This window comes from Heptranchias perlo, chromosome 5 (assembly GCF_035084215.1).
Source record: "Heptranchias perlo isolate sHepPer1 chromosome 5, sHepPer1.hap1, whole genome shotgun sequence".
Taxonomy (NCBI): domain Eukaryota; kingdom Metazoa; phylum Chordata; class Chondrichthyes; order Hexanchiformes; family Hexanchidae; genus Heptranchias; species Heptranchias perlo.
This window is the reverse complement of record NC_090329.1, coordinates 49702284-49721674: the sequence shown is the minus strand read 5'-3', so window position 1 is coordinate 49721674 and position 19391 is coordinate 49702284. Positions and strand designations below refer to the sequence as shown.

Genomic DNA, 19391 nt, shown 5'->3' with positions numbered 1-19391 from the left:
CTTTAGATTTATAAATTTCCCCTCACTTGAATCCTCCCCCCACTTTTTAGTTTAAAGCCCTATCTACAGCCCTAGTTATTCGATTTGCCAGGTTTTTATTCACTCGATATATTTGGTTTTATTAAATAATTAGTTTAACTAGTTTAAGTTATTGATTTAATAAAGTAATAGTTATGATTTCCCAGCTCTTAGATTGGAATCCCACTGAGGCTGAACCAGAATGTTTGCAACCTCAGCGTCCTGTTTGACTTTGAGCTGAGCTTCCGACCCCATAATCCGCTCCATCATCAAGATCGCCTACTTTCACCTCCGTAATATCGCCTGTCTCTGCCTCGCCTCAGTTCATCGGCTGATGAAACCCTCATCCATGCCTTTGCTACCTCCAGACTTAAATAGTCCAATGATCTCCTGGTGGCCTCCCACCTTCCACCCTCTGTAAACTTCTGCTCATCCAAAACTCTGCAGCCCGTATCCTAACTCGCACCAAGTCTTGTTCACCCATCATCCCTCTGCTCGCTGACATTGGCTCCTGATCCAGCAACACCTCGCTTTTAAAATTCTCATCCTTGTGTTCAAATCCCTTCATGGCCTGGCCCCCCTATCTCTAAAACCTCCTCCAGTCCTACAACCCTCCGATATGTCTGCGCTCCTCCAATTCTTGCCTCTTGTGCATCCCCGATTTTCATCGCTCCACCATTGGCAGCCATGCCTTCAGCTGCCTAGGCCCTAAGCTCTCGAATTCCCTCCCTAAACCTCTGCACCTCTCCACCTCTCTCCTCCTTTACGTTGATCCTTAAAACCTACTTCTTTGGCCAAGCTTTTGGTCACCTGTCCTAATATCTCTTTATGTGGCTCGGTGTCAAATTTTGTCTAATAACGTTCCTGTGAAGCGCCTTGGGATGTTTTTACTGCGTTAAAGGTGTTACATAAATGCAAATTACCGTTGTCGTTGATTGCACCTTCTTAAACATGCTGTATCTAATGTGCATGAATGATAATCAGGTGGCACGAAACTTTCATTTTCATACTTAAAGAAGGAATATAAGGTGTGAGTTTGGCACTTTGCTTATGGCCATTTCTACATCCTGTTTATATTAATGAGATCTGGGTGTAAATAGATATTGGCAAAAATGGGTGCACGAAATGAGCGTAATTTCGGGTGTAACTTCCCGATTACACCCCCACAGGAAATTCCACCTACACATATCAACAATCTAAGTTTGAGGAAAAGTTAACAAAGTTTAAGGAAACTGGGTTGTTATCCTTGATGAAAAATGGGTATTGATAACATTGCTGGTGGGAAAATGGCTTTGGGAGAGGTAAATTAACAACCAGAAACAGTCGTTGACCCAGAGTGTATTCAGTAATCTTGTCATTTGAACCACAGGTCAATCCAGCTCCCTGTACTCAGGCTCAGTAATGCCTCCCAGAAAGTTTCACTAATAACATTAGCACACACGGTTTGAACTAAAAATGTTGTTCAAAATATCTTCAGAAAAAATACATACATTAATGATCTGGAATGCACCGCCTGAAAGATTGGTAGAAGCAGATTCAATAGTAACTTTCAAAAGGGAATTGGATAAATACTTGAAGGGAAAAATTTACAGGGCTAAGGTGAAAGAGATGGGGAATGGGACTAATTGGATAGCTCGTTCATAAAGCCAGCACAGGCACAATGGGCCGAATGGCCTCCTCCTGTGCTGTACCTACTACAATATTGATTAATCCTAATTCTCTAACTTTTTTATTTATAAAAGGAATCACAATGGTGAAATTCCCTCTTAAGGTATACATTCCAACTCACTCTAATTTTAAAAATTGTATTCTTCTAAGCCCTTATGATAATTGAGCAAATTTAGCCTCATCTCTGCACCTTCTGATGCAACATTTCTCTGTTGAAAAGAAACTGGAGCCGACTGTGCAAAGAGCTGCCTTAAATGCATATCTAGGAGGGTATGTAACTAAAAAAACTTTTTTTTTTGAAGAGTTACGGGTGCCATGATCTCATATAGATAGGCATGCCATTCAGTAGCACATAAATACTAATTTAATTTGCAAACTATTAAGGTGCCCTCAATGCTTAAATTAAAGATTCCTTAAAAACAAATGGTACCAACACCATTCTCAGTCAGTAACAATGGAAAGTTTTATTTCAGTCATTAGAAAGACTTATATCACTTGTGAATAAACGGCAGCCTTCCTCGCTCATGAGATTAAAGTGTATTTTTAGTTGCCTGTAAGACAGAAATGAACATGCTAGCCTGATCTACGGTTCAGAGGTGTGGGTTGGCTTAGACTACCCTTCATTCAGTTAAACTCAAACTGAGACAACCATTTCCTGTGCCGCATAAAATACCATGACAACTGCTGGAGAAATGTTAACACTATAATCTGCTGCAGCATGAATTTTCGCCAAGCAATTTTCACATCGATTTCTTTATCTTTACAAAATCAGCATTCCAGACCACCCAAAACATCATGATACTCTCACCACACTTATAATGTGAATAAACAGTGAAAAGTATGTTGATTTACACTTGGCTAAGGTTTTATTTATCTGAATCAGGCATTTACCACTTCCTTTCTTGGCCGTGCATTCTACACCTTATCTACCAACCTCTGGCTGTTACCAACTGTTAATCTACTATATATTAAAAACAGTGAGTGGTCTCAGGATTCCAAAGGTGCTGCAACAGTAGGTGGCACTGTCAACCTAACAAATTGAAAACAATAGGGTGCAACCTAACATTTGGTGACAGCTCAAACGGCGTCCTGAATAACCCTGTGTACTTGTTCTTTAGAAAAAGCAGCATCTGAGGCATTATAGGAAACATTTAGTGAGCAAGTTTTCAGCTTTCCACTCCTGTACAAGATTTTGGCTCCCCCCTCTTTCCCCCCCAATGACCGGAACCCTCTCCCCAACTGCACACAGCAGAAAGAAATGGAAACAGAGCACCCTCAGAAATCTATGGTAAAGTAAAATGGGAAATGAAGCCAAAAGCTACCCACCAGATAAGCAAGTATCCCCAAATCCCCTTCAGACTTGGATCGCCCAACTGAGCAAGAATCATGGTCAAGTGTTCTCTAATTTGTACTCAGATGTTACTATGCTTCTTGCTGTTGTTACCTTTACTTTAGAACCTAAAATTTGCCCCTTGTCTTTTCAGGATGCATACTTCTGCATTTAGTAGACATTTCAGTTCCTTGCAAATTCATTATAATTCAGTTTACTTTTACAATATTGTGCAGAAAGCTGTTGCATCAACTTTCAACATATGCCAGAATACTAGCCAACATTTATGGAGAAACCATTAGATGAAGACTGCTCAGACAGTGACAAATTAGATGCAGTTGTTCAACTGGAAAGAGTCCCCTTCCCTCACCAAGAAACTTCTAACAGCAAATCTTAAGCATATTATACAGTACAACAGATTTGAAGCGCTGACAAATTCATCAAGATAGCAGTTGTTGTGTGGTGCATTGTTGGGGAGTGGAACTCACAATATCAAAATCTGATTAAATGTAAACGATCAAAGTGTAAGCCCTCTAAGGAATGTTTCAGTGCAAAAACTTGAATGCCTGGAGTATGGGTTAGTTTGAAATCAAGTTAATTCTTCTAGTTCTGTTAATTATCTATAAACTTAAGAAACAATCTAATCTTGAATGTCAACACACCATCATAAAAATCTATGATCTTTTGAACTTTGTCTTTCAACACTGTCAAGTTAAGACAACCTGTTCTTACAGTGCAGATGCTGTACCAAAAACGATATAGGTGAAGAACTAAGATTAAGTTCAGAGTTTGAGACTCCATTGGTGGGGGTGGGGGGGGGGGGAGAATGAGGGGTCAATGACACCTACATAGTGTGTAACCAGGCTCCAATACAAGCACAGTAACCTACACACAAAATATTGAAGAATTTATTTTCATTATACTAGCATTGCACTCCACTGGCTTTGCACACATAGAGTTATGGCCAAGCTCAATATTTGACTCATGTAGGTTAGGAGACAGTGGGATAACATAACCCAGATGAGCGGGTTAAAGGGAGGAGGAGGAGGGGGGGAGAAACAGTGAGGCAGAGAGGGGTTAGGAGGAGGTGGGGAAGAGAAGGACAGGGTAGGAGGAGGAGCGGAGAAGAGGAGCAACAAAGAACAAAACCTGTGGCCATTTTTTCACAGTGGGGGAGAGAGAGAGATGGGGATGGGGGTAATGAGCGAAGGTGGACAATGAGGGAGATGGGAGAGGAGTAGAGGAGAGGAAGAGGAGTGGTATAGGGATTAGAGGAGAGGGGGCAATGGTAGATGGGGAAGAGTTGGGTGGCACTGAGTCAGGGCCAATTTTCCTCTCAGAGGGATCGGGGAGTTGCACCATGCCAGGGCCCAATTCACTTGCTATTGGGGAGGGGGAAGGTAGCATGTTTATCTTCTTGTGGGGGGGAATGCAACAGACTTTCGATTCAGGGTGTGGGTGGTGCTGAGTTGCTTCTAGCTGTGGGGCTGGAAGAAGCACAAGTAGTTTCTCAGCATGTGGGGGGTAATTTGTTTCAAAATGAATGGGGTATTACTGCTCATTGGGGATTGGAAAAGGTGCAAATTTCTTCTAAATGGGAATGGGGGGCCATCAACAGCTCAGTTACCCTCTTGGAATTCTCTAAAGGGCCCATCGAGGCACCCATCGCTGCCTCCTTACGGGCAGCAACCCAAACTGTCCAGCACACCCGATGGGATCTAACCTTGTCAACCTACCTCCTGTCCCACACACCACCACTACCTTGGATTCTGTCAGGGGATCAACAATCACTGCCCCTATTCACATTTCCCTCCAGAATGATTGTTCACTCACAAACAAGGCCCTTGCCATCCACTTATTGTGAATGATTGCGTTGACATCCTGGCTTTGACTGAAACTTGACTCATGGGTGGTGAAACATGAACCTGTACTGAAGACTCCCTACCTGACTGCACTTTTCAATCACCAGCCCAGCCCAAATTGCCACGGTGGCAGTGTGGCTCTTATCATCAAATCGCACCTTGGTCTCTCCCCCTACTCCTCCGGCACCTTCTCCTTCAAGCATCTCACCTTCTCCAACCCTCACGTCTTTCCTTTAAAATCCTTCTTCCCTACTGCCCTCAAGCCTCACCCTGAATTTCTCCCCAAGATATCCTCCCCCCTAATCCTGAACCCACATCTTTCTCTTGTTTATCTCCTATCTCCCTTCATCCCTCTCCAAGTTCATCTTGTTCATGAAAACCATCACCTGCTCTCTTGACCCCTTTTCCCCTAAATTAATGACCACCCAACTTCGCTTCCTGGCTCTCATGCCAACTGACATTTTAAATTCCTCCCTCTTCTCAGGTACTGTACCCCTCCTGCACTACCTCTCCCAACCCTCTACTGCCTAGTGTTGTCAGACTTCTTGTCTGATAATCCAGTCATGGATAAGCCACAATTTCCTCCAGTTAAACACTAGGAAGGCTTAAGCTACCATCTTCAGCCCTTGCAACAAAACTCCATATCCACATTACTGATTCCATCCCTCAATCCGGTCATTACCTCAGGCCAAACCATACTATTTGCAATTTTGGAAGTCAACTATTGGGTTCGTCAAATTTCCGCTAAGTAATGGGATGGGACGCTAGAAGATGATTTCTGATGTTGAGGGGTTGTCGGACTTCTCCGAGGAAGTGAGTGTGATACTGATCTTTGCTCAGCAGTAGGGGTGCCCTGATTTCAGCTTGGGAGAGGGAAATGGGAGGTGGGGGTGGCAGGATTTCAGTTCAGTGCATGGGTCACTGTGGCCAAATTGCCGGTGAGCTGCAGTGCTTGTTTCTGTTCAATTGGTGGAAGCTGATGGCGGTTTTCCTTCGAATGTCACTGAATGCTGCAGTGCATGGCGATTCTTGGTACATTTGACAATGGTCTTCTTGGAGTCTACAAGTTCTTTCAGCAGCTCAACGAACACTGCCATTTTAAATCTTACCAATTATGATCGATCAAATTGACATGCCTTGGGGTGTGTGCTGTGCTGGTTTCTCAGACACCATAGAGAGGAATTTTAGGTTGAACTATATATCTCACATTACAGAAGCTGTTGTTTGAGGCTGTCGCGTAAGGTTGGGTGCTGCCCCATTGTAATCAATTAGTTATGTATCATTATGGTAACAACACCACTGCCTACCAGCACTGTGCCTTTGGAATCCTGAGACCACTCACTGTTTTTAATACCAAATAGATAATACCCCAACATTCTGTATATAATCATTAGTTTGATTAGGAACATGGCTTTATTTATATCTATTTATATATAAATGTTATGTTACGCTGGTATGATAGCATATATCCTGCAATGGTTTTTTATAATATGCTGACTATGCTCTCGATATTACACAATTGTTTTCAGTTTTCGAGAATATAATTGTATAGAAATGATAATTAATTACACCAACATAGTATACTGCAATGTATTTTATGTTAATGTATCACATAGCAGATAACATTGTCCAATACTGATATAATGGTACACGGCTTTTTATAAATTACACTAATTATGATGCATTGGACATTAACAGTATTATAAATATGAACATTATATATGACACTGACATTTGTGTTAATAAATTATCATAGGGACATAATAACACATTGTTACACTATACTCATAGAGTCATAGAGTCATAGAGTTATACAGCACGGATAGAGGCCCTTCGGCCCATCGTGTCCGCGCCGGCCATCAAGCCCTGTCTAATCTAATCCCATATTCCAGCATTTGGTCCGTAGCCTTGTATGCTATGGCATTTCAAGTGCTCATCCAAATGCTTCATTAATAGTTCAAATATACTTGTATTACTAATTACACTACTGTTTATTTGTGTATTTATATGGTTTCCTCACCAATTTCACACAATAACTGCATCAAATACCCAGCAGCATTCCTGAAGTATTGGCATCATAAACACTATAAACCCCGCTCATGCCCAAGCACCAGCCTGGCCGATGTCATTGTCTGTGTGACAGCCACCCCGAAATGCCCCGTCCGTGTTCTTTTTCTGTGTTTCTCTCTGTTCCTGCCATATGTCCCTGACTCGAACTCCCTCTCTCCCTAAACTGCCCTATTTCTCTCACCAGACCAATTCTATCATCTTCTCGGTCTTTATACAGATAGAATTCTCTCTCTCTCCCCAATATCTATCCTGATATAACTATATATAGTTAAATATATCCTGCCCCATTTCTCCCTCCACTGCCTTGTCTCTTTTTCTCTACAGCTCCATTTATCTGTTATGCACCATCTCTCTCCCTCTCTCTCTCTTTCTCTCTCTCACTCCCCTATCCAATTTCTCTCTCTCTCCACGACCAATTTCTCTCCCTCTCTCCCTGACCAATTTCTTCCTCTCTTTCTCCCTGATCAATTTCTCTCTTTCTCCATCTCTGACCAATTTCTCCCTCTCTCCATCCCTGACCAATTTCTTCCTCCCTGATCAATTTCTCTCTTTCTCCATCTCTGACCAGTTTCTCCCTCTCTCCATCCCTGACCAATTTCTCCCTCTCTCCCTGATCAATTTCTCTCTTTCTCCATCTCTGACCAATTTCTCCCTCTCTCCATCCCTGACCAATTTCTCCCTTTCTCCCTGACCAATTTCTCCCTCTCTCCATCCCTGACCAATTTCTCCCTCTCTCCATCCCTGATCAATTTCTCCCTCTCTCCATCCCTGATCAATTTCTCACTCTCTCCATCCCTGATCAATTTCTCTCTCTCTCCATCCCTGATCAATTTCTCTCTCTCTCTCCATCCTTGATCAATTTCTCTCTCTCTCCATCCCTGATCAATTTCTCTCTCTCTCCATCCCTGATCAATTTCTCCCTCTCTCCATCCCTGACCAATTTCTCCCTTTCTCCCTGACCAATTTCTCCCTCTCTCCATCCCTGACCAATTTCTCCCTCTCTCCATCCCTGATCAATTTCTCCCTCTCTCCATCCCTGATCAATTTCTCTCTCTCTCCATCCCTGATCAATTTCTCTCTCTCTCCATCCCTGATCAATTTCTCTCTCTCTCTCCATCCCTGATCAATTTCTCTCTCTCTCCATCCCTGATCAATTTCTCTCTCTCTCCATCCCTGATCAATTTCTCTCTCTCTCCATCCCTGATCAATTTCTCTCTCTCTCCATCCCTGATCAATTTCTCTCTCTCTCCATCCCTGATCAATTTCTCTCTCTCTCCATCCCTGATCAATTTCTCCCTCTCTCCATCCCTGACCAATTTCTCCCTCTCTCCATCCCTGACCAATTTCTCCCTCTCTCCATCCCTGACCAATTTCTCCCTCTCTCCATCCCTGATCAATTTCTCTCTCTCTCCATCCCTGATCAATTTCTCTCTCTCTCCATCCCTCCCCGATCCATTTATCTCTCTCTCTCTCCCCGATCCATTTCTCTCTCTCTCTCTCCCCGATCCATTTCTCTCTCTCTCCCTCCCTGATCCATTTCTCTCTCTCTCCCTCCCTGATCCATTTCTCTCTCTCTCTCTCTCTCCCTCCCCGATCCATTTCTCTCTCTCTCCCTCCCCATTTCTCTCTCCCTCTCCCCCTCCCTCCCCGATCCATTTCTCTCTCTCTCTATCTCTCTCCCTCCCTTCCTGACCCAATTCTCTTTCTCTCTCCCTCCCTGACCCATTTCTCTCTCTCTCTCTCTCTCTCCCTCCCTGACCCATTTCTCTCTCTCTCTCCCTCCCTGACCAATTTCTCCCTCCCCACAACAAATTTCTCTCTCCCTCCCCAAGACAAATTTCTCTCTCTCTCTCCACGACCAATTTCTCTCTCTCTCTCCCTCCCTCCCTCCCTGACCCATTTCTCTCTCTCTCTCTCTCCCTCCCTCCCTGACCCATTTCTCTCTCTCTCTCTTCCTGACCCATTTCTCTCCCTCCCTCTATCTCTCTCCGATCCATTTCTCTCTCTCTCTCCCTCCCCGACCCATTTCTCGCTCTCTGTCTCTCCCGGACCAATTTCTCCCTCCCCACAACAAATTTCTCTCTCCCTCCCCAAGACAAATTTCTCTCTCTCTCTCCACGACCAATTTCTGTTTCTCTAATTTCCCTCCCTCCTGACCCATTTTTCACTCCCCCTCCCCCTCTTGGCCCATTTCTCGCTCCCCCTCCCCCTCTTGGCCCATTTCTCGCTCCCCCTCCCCCTCCTGGCCCATTTCTCGCTCCCCCTCCCCCTCCTGGCCCATTTCTCGCTCCCCCTCCCCCTCCTGGCCCATTTCTCGCTCCCCCTCCCCCTCCTGGCCCATTTCTCACTCCTCCTCCTGGGCCACTTCTCACTCTCCAACACCCTCCTGGTGATTCTCGCTCTCCAACACTCTCCTGGCCCATTTCTCACTCTTCCACCCCTCCTGTCCCATTTCTCACTCTCCCACCCCCTCCTGGCTCATTTCTCACTCTCCCTCGCCCTCCTGGCTCAATTCTCGCTCTCCCTCGCCCTCCTGGCCCAATTCTCGCTCTCCCTCGCCCTCCTGGCCCATTTAGAATAGAATCATAGAAAATTTAAAGCACAGAAGGAGGCCATTCGGCCCATCATGTCTGCGTTGGCTGAAAATGAGTCACCCAGCCAAATCCCACTTTTCAGCACTTGGTCCGTAGTCTTGTAGGCCACTTCAGGTGTACGTCCAGGTACTTTTCAAATGAGTTGAAGGTTTCTGCCTCTACCACCCTTTCAGGCAATGAGTTCCAGACCCCCAACACCCTCTGGGTGAAAATTATTTTCCTCATCTCCCCTCTAATCCTTCTACCAATCACTTTAAATCTATGTCCCCTCGTTATTGACCTCTCTGCTAAGGGAAATAGGTCCTTCAATCCACTCTATCTAGGGCCCTCATAATTTTGTACACCTCAATCAAATCACCCCTCAGCCTCCTCTGCTTCCAAGGAAAACAACCCCAGCCTATCCAATCTTTCCTCATAGCTAAAATTCTCCAGTCCTGGCAACATCCTTGTGAATCTCCTCTGCACCCTCTCTAGTGCAATTACATCTTTCCTGTAATGTGGTGAACAGAACTATACGCAGTACTGAAGCTGTGGCCTAACTAGTGTTTTATACAGTTCGAGCATAACCTCCCTGCTCTTATATTCTATGCCTCAGCCAATAAAGGAAAGTATTCCATGTGCCTTCTTAACCACCTTATCTACCTGTCCTGCTACCTTCAGGGATCTGTGGACATGCACTCCAAGGTCCCTCATTTCCTCGACACCTCTCAGTATCCTCCCATTTATTGTGTATTCTCTTGCCTTGTTTGCCCTCCCCAAATGCCTTACCTCACACTTCTCTGGATTGAATTCCATTTGCCACTTTTCTGCCCACCTGACCAATCCATTGATATCTTCCTGCAGTCCACAGCTTTCCTCCTCACGATCAACCACACAGCCAATTTTTGTATCACCTGCAAACTTCTTAATTGTGCCCCCTACATTTAAGTCCAAATCATTAATATATATCACAAAAAGCAAGGGAGTAGTACTGAGCCCTGCGGAACCCCACTGGAAACATTCTTCCAGTCACAAAAATACCCGTCGACCATTACACTTCACTTCCTGCCACTGACCCAATTTTGGATCCAACTTGCCACTTTCCCTTGGATCCCATGGGCATGAACTTTTTTGACCAGTCTACCATGTGAGACCTTGTCAAAAGCCTTGCTAAAATCCATGTAGACTACATCAAATGCACTACCCTCATCTACCCTCCTTGTCACCTCCTCAAAAAATTCAATTAAGTTAGTCAGACATGACTTTCCCTTAACAAATCCATGCTGACTGTCCTTGATCACTCCGTGCCTTTCCAAGTGATGGTTTATCCTGTCCATCAGAATTGATTCCAATAATTTGCCCACCACCGATGTTAGACAGACTGGCCTGTAATTACTCGGTCTATCCCTCGCTCCCCTTTTAAACAACGGTCTTCAGCCAATTCGATTCACTCCACGTGATATCAAGAAACGGCTGAGTGCACTGGATACAACAAAGGCTATGGGCCTCAACAACATCCCGGCTGTAGTGCTGAAGACTTGTGCTCCAGAACTAGCCGGGCTTCTAGCCAAACTGTTCCAGTACAGCTACAACACTGGCATCTACCTGACAATGTGGAAAATTGCCCAGGTACATCCTGTCCACAAAAAGCAGGACAAATCCAATCCGGCCAACGACCGCCCCATCAGTCTACTCTCAATCATCAGCAAAGTGATGGAAGGTGTCGTCGACAGTGCTATCAAGCGGCACCTGCTCACCAATAACCTGTTCACCGATGCTGTTTGGGTTCCGCCAGGACCACTCGGCTCCAGACCTCATTACAGCCTTGGTCCAAACATGGACAAAAGAGCTGAATTCCAGAGGCGAGGTGAGAATGACTGCCCTTGACATCAGGGCAGTATTTGACCAAGTGTGGCACCAAGGAGCCCTCGTAAAAATTGAAGTCAATGGGAATCAGGGGGAAAGCTCTCCAGTGGCTGGGATCATACGTAGCAGAAAGGAAGATGGTAGTGTTTGTTGGAGGCCAATCATCTCAGCCCCAGGACATTGCTGCAGGAGTTCCTCAGGGCGGTGTCCTAGACCCAACCATCTTCAGCAATGACCTTCCATCCATTATAAGGTCAGAAATGGGGATGTTCGCTGATGATTGCACAGTGTTCAGTTCCATTCGCAACTCCTCAGATAATGAAGCAGTCCGTGCCTGCTTGCAGCATGACCTGGACAACATCCAGGCTGATAAGTGGCAAGTAACATTCGTTCCAGACAAGTGCCAGGCAATGACCATCTCCAACAAGAGAGAAACTAACCACATCCCCTTGACATTCAACGGCATTACCATCGCCGAATCCCCCACCATCAACATCCTGGGGGTCACCATTGACCAGAAACTTAACAGGACCAGCCATATAAATACTGTGGCAACAACAGCAGGTCAGAGGCTGGGTATTATGCGTCGAGTGACTGACCTTCTGACTCCCCAATGCCTTTCCACCATCTACAAGGCACAAGTCAGGAGTGTGATGGAATACTCTCCACTTGCCTGGATGAGTGCAGCTCCAACAACACTCAAGAAGCTCAACACCATCCAGGACAAAGCAGCCCACTTGATTGGCACCCCATCCACCACCCTAAACATTCACTCCCTTCACCACCGGCACACTGTGGCTGCAGTGTGTACCATCCACAGGATGCACTGCAGCAACTCGCCAAGGCTTCTTCAACAGCACCTCCCAAACCTGCTACCTAGAAGAACAAGGGCAGTAGGCACATGGGATCACCACCTGCATGTTCCCCTCCAAGTCACACACCATCCCGACTTGCAAATATATCGCCGTCCCTTTATCGTCGCTGGGTCAAAATCCTGGAACTCCCTACCTAACAGCACTGTGGGAGAACCTTCACCACACGGACTGCAGCGGTTCAAGAAGGCGGCTCACCACCACCTTCTCAAGGGCAATTAGGGATGGGCAATAAATGCTGGTCTTGCCAGGGGCGCCCACATCCCATGAACGAATAAAAAAAAAACGTTAGCAGTCCTCCAATCCTCCGGCACGACACCTGTACCCAGTGAGGATTGGAAAATGATGCTCAGAGCCTCCGTTATTTCCTCTCTTGCTTCTTTTAACAGCCTGGGATAGATTTCATCTGACCCTGGGGATTTATCTACTTTCAAAGATGCTAATCCCCTTAATTTCCCGCTCTCCCTTCCTCCCTCCCCTAGCCCATTCTCCGCTCTCGCTCCCTCTCCTGCCCCATCTCTCGCTCTCCCTCCCTCCTTCTCCAGGCCCATCTCTCACTCTCCCTCCCTCCTTCTCCTGGCCTATCTCTCGCTCTCCCTCCCTCCTTCTCCTGGCCTATCTCTCGCTCTCCCTCCCTCCTTCCTTCTCCTGGCCCATCTCTCGATCTCCCTCCCTCCTTCTCCTGGCCCATCTCTCGATCTCCCTCCCTCCTTCTCCTGGCCCATTTCACGCTCTCTCACTCTCTTCCGTCCCATTTCTCGTTATCACCGTCCCATTTCGCTCTCACACACTCTCTCTCTCTCTCTCCTGTACCATTTCGCTCCCTCTCTCCTGTCCCATTTCGCTCCCACACTCTCTCTCTCCTGTCCCATTTCGCTCCCACACTCTCTCTCTCCTGTCCCATTTCTCTCTCTCTCTCTCTCCCATTTCTCACTCTCTCTCTCCTGTCCCATTTCTCTCTCTCTCTCTCTCCTGTCCCATTTCTCTCTCTCTCTCTCTCCTGTCCCATTTCTCTCTCTCTCTCTCTCTCTCCTGTCCCATTTCTCTCTCTCTCTCTCTCCTGTCCCATTTCTCTCTCTCTCTCTCTCCTGTCCCATTTCTCTCTCACACTCTCTCTCTCCTGTCCCATTTCTCACTCTCTCTCTCCTGTCCTGTCCCATTTCTCTCTCTCCCTCTCCTGTCCCATTTCTCACTCTCTCTCTCTCTCCTGTCCCATTTCTCACTCTCTCTCTCTCCTGTCCCATTTCTCACTCTCTCTCTCTCCTGTCCCATTTCTCACTCTCTCTCTCTCCTGTCCCATTTCTCACTCTCTCTCTCTCCTGTCCCATTTCTCACTCTCTCTCTCTCTCCTGTCCCATTTCTCACTCTCTCTCTCTCTCCTGTCCCATTTCTCTCTCTCTCTCTCTCTCCTGTCCCATTTCTCTCTCTCCTGTCCCCTCTCTCTCTCTCCTGTCCCATTTCTCTCTCTCTCTCTCCTGTCCCCTCTCTCTCTCTCTCCTGTCCCATTTCTCTCTCTCTCGCCTGTCCCATTTCTCTCTCTCTCTCCTGTCCCATTTCTCTCTCTCTCTCCTGTCCCATTTCTCTCTCTCTCTCCTGTCCCATTTCTCTCTCTCTCTCCTGTCCCATTTCTCTCTCTCTCTCCTGTCCCATTTCTCTCTCTCTCTCCTGTCCCATTTCTCTCTCTCTCTCTCCTGTCCCATTTCTCTCTCTCCTGTCCCATTTCTCTCTCTCCTGTCCCATTTCTCTCTCTCCTGTCCCATTTCTCTTTCTCTCTCTCTCTCCTGTCCCATTTCTCTCTCTCTCTCTCTCTCCTGTCCCATTTCTCTTTCTCTCTCCTGTCCCATTTCTCTTTCTCTCTCTCTCTCCTGTCCCATTTCTCTCTCTCCTCCTATTTCTCTCTCTCTCTCTCCTGTCCCATTTCTCTCTCTCTCTCTCCTGTCCCATTTCTCTTTCTCTCTCTCTCTCCTGTCCCATTTCTCTTTCTCTCTCTCTCTCCTGTCCCATTTCCCTCTCTCTCTCTCCTGTCCCATTTCTCTCTCTCCTGTCCCATTTCTCTCTCTCCTGTCCCATTTCTCTCTCTCCTGTCCCATTTCTCTCTCTCCTGTCCCATTTCTCTCTCTCCTGTCCCATTTCTCTCTCTCCTGTCCCATTTCTCTCTCTCCTGTCCCATTTCTCTTTCTCTCTCTCTCTCTCTCCTGTCCCATTTCTCTTTCTCTCTCTCTCTCCTGTCCCATTTCTCTCTCTCCTCCTATTTCTCTCTCTCTCTCTCTCTCTCGTCCCATATCTCTCTCTCTCTCCTGTCCCATTTCTCTTTCTCTCTCCTGTCCCATTTCTCTTTCTCTCTCTCTCTCCTGTCCCATTTCTCTCTCTCCTCCTATTTCTCTCTCTCTCTCTCCTGTCCCATTTCTCTCTCTCTCTCTCCTGTCCCATTTCTCTTTCTCTCTCTCTCTCCTGTCCCATTTCTCTCTCTCCTCCTATTTCTCTCTCTCTCTCTCCTGTCCCATTTCTCTCTCTCTCTCCTGTCCCATTTCTCTTTCTCTCTCTCTCTCCTGTCCCATTTCTCTCTCTCCTCCTATTTCTCTCTCTCTCTCTCCTGTCCCATTTCTCTCTCTCTCTCTCTCTCTCTCCTCCTATTTCTCTCTCCTGTCCCATTTCTCTCTCTCTCTCCTGTCCCATTTCTCTCTCTCTCTCCTGTCCCATTTCTCTCTCTCTCTCCTGTCCCATTTCTTTCTCTCTCTCTCTCTCCTGTCCCATTTCTTTCTCTCTCTCTCTCTCCTGTCCCATTTCTCTCTCTCTCTCTCCTGTCCCATTTCTCTCTCTCTCTCTCCTGTCCCATTTCTCTCTCTCTCTCTCCTGTCCCATTTCTTTCTCTCTCTCTCTCTCCTGTCCCATTTCTCTCTCTCTCTCCTGTCCCATTTCTCTCTCTCTCTCTCCTGTCCTATTTCTTTCTCTCTCTCTCTCTCCTGTCCCATTTCTCTCTCTCTCTCTCCTGTCCCATTTCTCTCTCTCTCTCCTGTCCCATTTCTCTCTCTCTCTCTCCTGTCCCATTTCTTTCTCTCTCTCTCTCTCTCCTGTCCCATTTCTCTCTCTCTCTCTCCTGTCCCATTTCTCTCTCTCTCTCTCTCTCCTGTCCCATTTCTCTCTCTCTCTCTCTCCTGTCCCATTTCTCTCTCTCTCTCTCTCTCCTGTCCCATTTCTCTCTCTCTCTCCTGTCCCATTTCTCTCTCTCTCTCCTGTCCCATTTCTCTCTCTCTCTCCTGTCCCATTTCTCTCTCTCTCTCCTGTCCCATTTCTCTCTCTCTCTCCTGTCCCATTTCTCTCTCTCTCTCCTGTCCCATTTCTCTCTCTCTCTCTCTCCTCCTATTTCTCTCTCTCTCTCTCTCCTCCTATTTCTCTCTCTCTCTCTCCTCCTATTTCTCTCTCTCTCTCTCCTGTCCCATTTCTCTCTCTCTCTCTCCTGTCCCATTTCTTTCTCTCTCTCTCTCTCCTGTCCCATTTCTCTCTCTCTCTCTCTCTCTCTCCTGTCCCATTTCTCTCTCTCTCTCTCTCTCCTGTCCCATTTCTCTCTCTCTCTATCTCCTGTCCCATTTCTCTCTCTCTCTCCTGTCCCATTTCTCTCTCTCTCCTGTCCCATTTCTCTCTCTCCTGTCCCATTTCTCTCTCTCTCTCTCCTCCTATTTCTCTCTCTCTCTCTCTCCTGTCCCATTTCTCTCTCTCTCTCTCCTGTCCCATTTCTCTCTCTCTCTCTCTCTCCTGTCCCATTTCTCTCTCTCTCTCTCCTGTCCCATTTCTCTCTCTCTCTCTCCTGTCCCATTTCTCTCTCCTCCTATTTCTCTCTCTCTCCTGTCCCATTTCTCTCTCTCTCTCTCCTGTCCCATTTCTTTCTCTCTCTCTCTCTCCTGTCCCATTTCTCTCTCTCTCTCTCCTGTCCCATTTCTCTCTCTCTCTCTCTCCTGTCCCATTTCTCTCTCTCTCTCTCTCCTGTCCCATTTCTCTCTCTCTCTCTCCTGTCCCATTTCTCTCTCTCTCTCTCCTGTCCCATTTCTCTCTCTCTCTCTCTCCTGTCCCATTTCTCTCTCTCTCTCTCTCTCTCCTGTCCCATTTCTCTCTCTCTCTCTCTCTCTCCTGTCCCATTTCTCTCTCTCTCTCTCTCCTGTCCCATTTCTCTCTCTCTCTCTCCTGTCCCATTTCTCTCTCTCTCTCTCCTGTCCCATTTCTCTCTCTCTCTCTCTCTCCTGTCCCATTTCTCTCTCTCTCTCTCCTGTCCTATTTCTCTCTCTCTCTCTCTCTCCTGTCCCATTTCTCTCTCTCTCTCTCTCCTGTCCCATTTCTCTCTCTCTCTCTCCTGTCCCATTTCTCTCTCTCTCTCTCCTGTCCCATTTCTCTCTCTCCTCCTATTTCTCTCTCTCTCTCTCCTCCTATTTCTCTCTCTCTCTCCTGTCCCCTTTCTCTCTCTCTCTCTCCTGTCCCATTTCTCTCTCTCTCTCTCTCTCCTGTCCCATTTCTCTCTCTCCTCCTATTTCTCTCTCTCTCTCTCTCTCCTCCTATTTCTCTCTCTCTCTCTCTCCTCCTATTTCTCTCTCTCTCTCTCTCTCCTCCTATTTCTCTCTCTCTCTCTCTCTCCTCCTATTTCTCTCTCTCTCTCTCTCTCCTGTCCCATTTCTCTCTCTCTCTCTCTCCTCCTATTTCTCTCTCTCTCTCTCTCTCCTCCTATTTCTCTCTCTCTCTCTCTCCTCCTATTTCTCTCTCTCTCTCTCTCCTCCTATTTCTCTCTCTCTCTCTCTCTCCTCCTATTTCTCTCTCTCTCTCTCTCTCCTCCTATTTCTCTCTCTCTCTCTCTCTCCTCCTATTTCTCTCTCTCTCTCTCTCTCCTCCTATTTCTCTCTCTCTCTCTCTCTCCTCCTATTTCTCTCTCTCTCTCTCTCTCTCCTCCTATTTCTCTCTCTCTCTCTCTCCTCCTATTTCTCTCTCTCTCTCTCTCTCCTGTCCCATTTCTCTCTCTCTCTCTCTCCTGTCCCATTTCTCTCTCTCTCTCTCCTGTCCCATTTCTCTCTCTCTCTCTCCTGTCCCATTTCTCTCTCTCCTCCTATTTCTCTCTCTCTCTCTCCTCCTATTTCTCTCTCTCTCTCCTGTCCCCTTTCTCTCTCTCTCTCTCCTGTCCCATTTCTCTCTCTCTCTCTCTCTCCTGTCCCATTTCTCTCTCTCCTCCTATTTCTCTCTCTCTCTCTCTCTCCTCCTATTTCTCTCTCTCTCTCTCTCCTCCTATTTCTCTCTCTCTCTCTCTCTCCTCCTATTTCTCTCTCTCTCTCTCTCTCCTCCTATTTCTCTCTCTCTCTCTCTCTCCTGTCCCATTTCTCTCTCTCTCTCTCTCCTCCTATTTCTCTCTCTCTCTCTCTCTCTCTCCTCCTATTTCTCTCTCTCTCTCTCTCCTCCTATTTCTCTCTCTCTCTCTCTCCTCCTATTTCTCTCTCTCTCTCTCTCTCCTCCTATTTCTCTCTCTCTCTCTCTCTCCTCCTATTTCTCTCTCTCTCTCTCTCTCCTCCTATTTCTCTCTCTCTCTCTCTCTCCTCCTATTTCTCTCTCTCTCTCTCTCTCCTCCTATTTCTCTCTCTCTCTCTCTCTCTCCTCCTATTTCTCTCTCTCTCTCTCTCCTCCTATTTCTCTCTCTCTCTCTCACTCTTTCTCTCTCTCCCCCGGCCCTTTAACTCGCGATTCATTTAATTTCCTACCTCCTCTCCAGCAGCACTCGTCCGTCCTCTAATTTCTTCCTCTCCCAACCTTCTCCCGTGATAAAGTTCCCCCGCTCTGTCTTTCACAATTTTACTTCGTTGCTTTTTATGATCTTTCCTTTCGTTTTGGTCGAAATGTAATCGCTTCGAAGGCAACAAGACAACGATATTGCAAAGCGCATCTCAGTAATGATTGCAGGTCAACTTTCTGTATTCAACCTGTTTGTCTACTTCAGAAATCTGAGGATCCCATCGACTGAGATAGAATCTGAAACATTTAAACCAGTGAACAAATGCAGCCTTAAAAAATGTCATACTTCAAAATTGGTTTAATAATCAAATGAGGGTGAAACCTAATACTCACAACTCTACTTTGTGAGGCTATGAATCATAAGTGACTTTAGATTGAGGGTCAGACAACTTTTAAGATGTTTGCAGAGGATAAATTTAGATACCAAAGGTGGCCAACAGGAAAGGCTAACAGACTTGTCTGCACTTTGACATGAGTTCTGACCACTGAATAATTGAATGAGCTATTTCCTCTCTACAGCAATGTGGTTGATTCTTAACTGCCCTCTGAATTGGCCTAGCAAGTCACTCAGTTGTACAATCTTGCTAAAAAAAAGTCATAAAAAGAATAAAACCGGACGGACCACCCGGCATCGGACCACTGGGCACCGGACACGACATAAAGCAAAGCCCAGTCGACCCTGCAAAGTCCTCCTCGCCAACATCTGGGGACTGGTGCCAAAATTGGGACAGCTGTCCCACAGACTAGTCAAGCAACAGCCTGACATCGCCATACTCACAGAATCATACCTTTCAGCCAATGTCCTCAGACTCTTCCATCACCATCCCTGGGTATGTCCTGTCCCACTGGCAGGACAGACCCACCAGAGATGGCGGTACAGTGATATACAGTCAAGAGGGACTGGCCCTGGGAGTCCTCAACATTGACTCTGGACCCCATGAAATCTCATGGCATCAGGTCAAACATGGGCAAGGAAACATCCTGCTGATTACCATCTACCGTCCTCGCTCAACTGATGAATCAGTCCTCCTCCATGTTGAACACCACTTGGAGGAAGCACTGAGGGTAGCACGGGCACAGAATGTACTCTGGGTGGGGGACTTCAATGTCCATCACCAAGAGTGGCTCAGTAGCACCACTACTGACCGAGCTGGCTGAGTCCTGAAGGACATAACTGCCAGACTGGGCCTGCGGCAGGTGGTGAGCGAACCAATACGAGGGAAAAACTTACTTGACCTCGTCCTCACCAATCCACCTGTCGCAAATGCATCTGTCCATGACAGTATTGGTAGGAGTGTCCCGTCTTCGCACTGAGGACACCATCCAATGTGTTGTGTGGCACTACCACCGTGCTAAATGGGATAGATTTAGA

The 19391-nt window shown here is 46.6% G+C and overlaps 1 protein-coding gene across 3 annotated transcripts in view; it reads right to left on the bottom strand.

Annotated features, from left to right (window-relative positions):
* The window catches only part of ldah (lipid droplet associated hydrolase), a 306360-nt gene extending 288108 nt beyond the window's left edge, over positions 1–18252 (bottom strand). For all 3 annotated transcript variants that reach the window (XR_010962896.1, XM_067984345.1, XM_067984344.1), the window contains exon 1: positions 17989–18252. The gene's annotated coding sequence lies outside the window, so the exon portion shown is untranslated. The remainder of the gene's footprint in view (positions 1–17988) is intronic.
* Positions 18253–19391: the final 1139 nt, after the last annotated feature.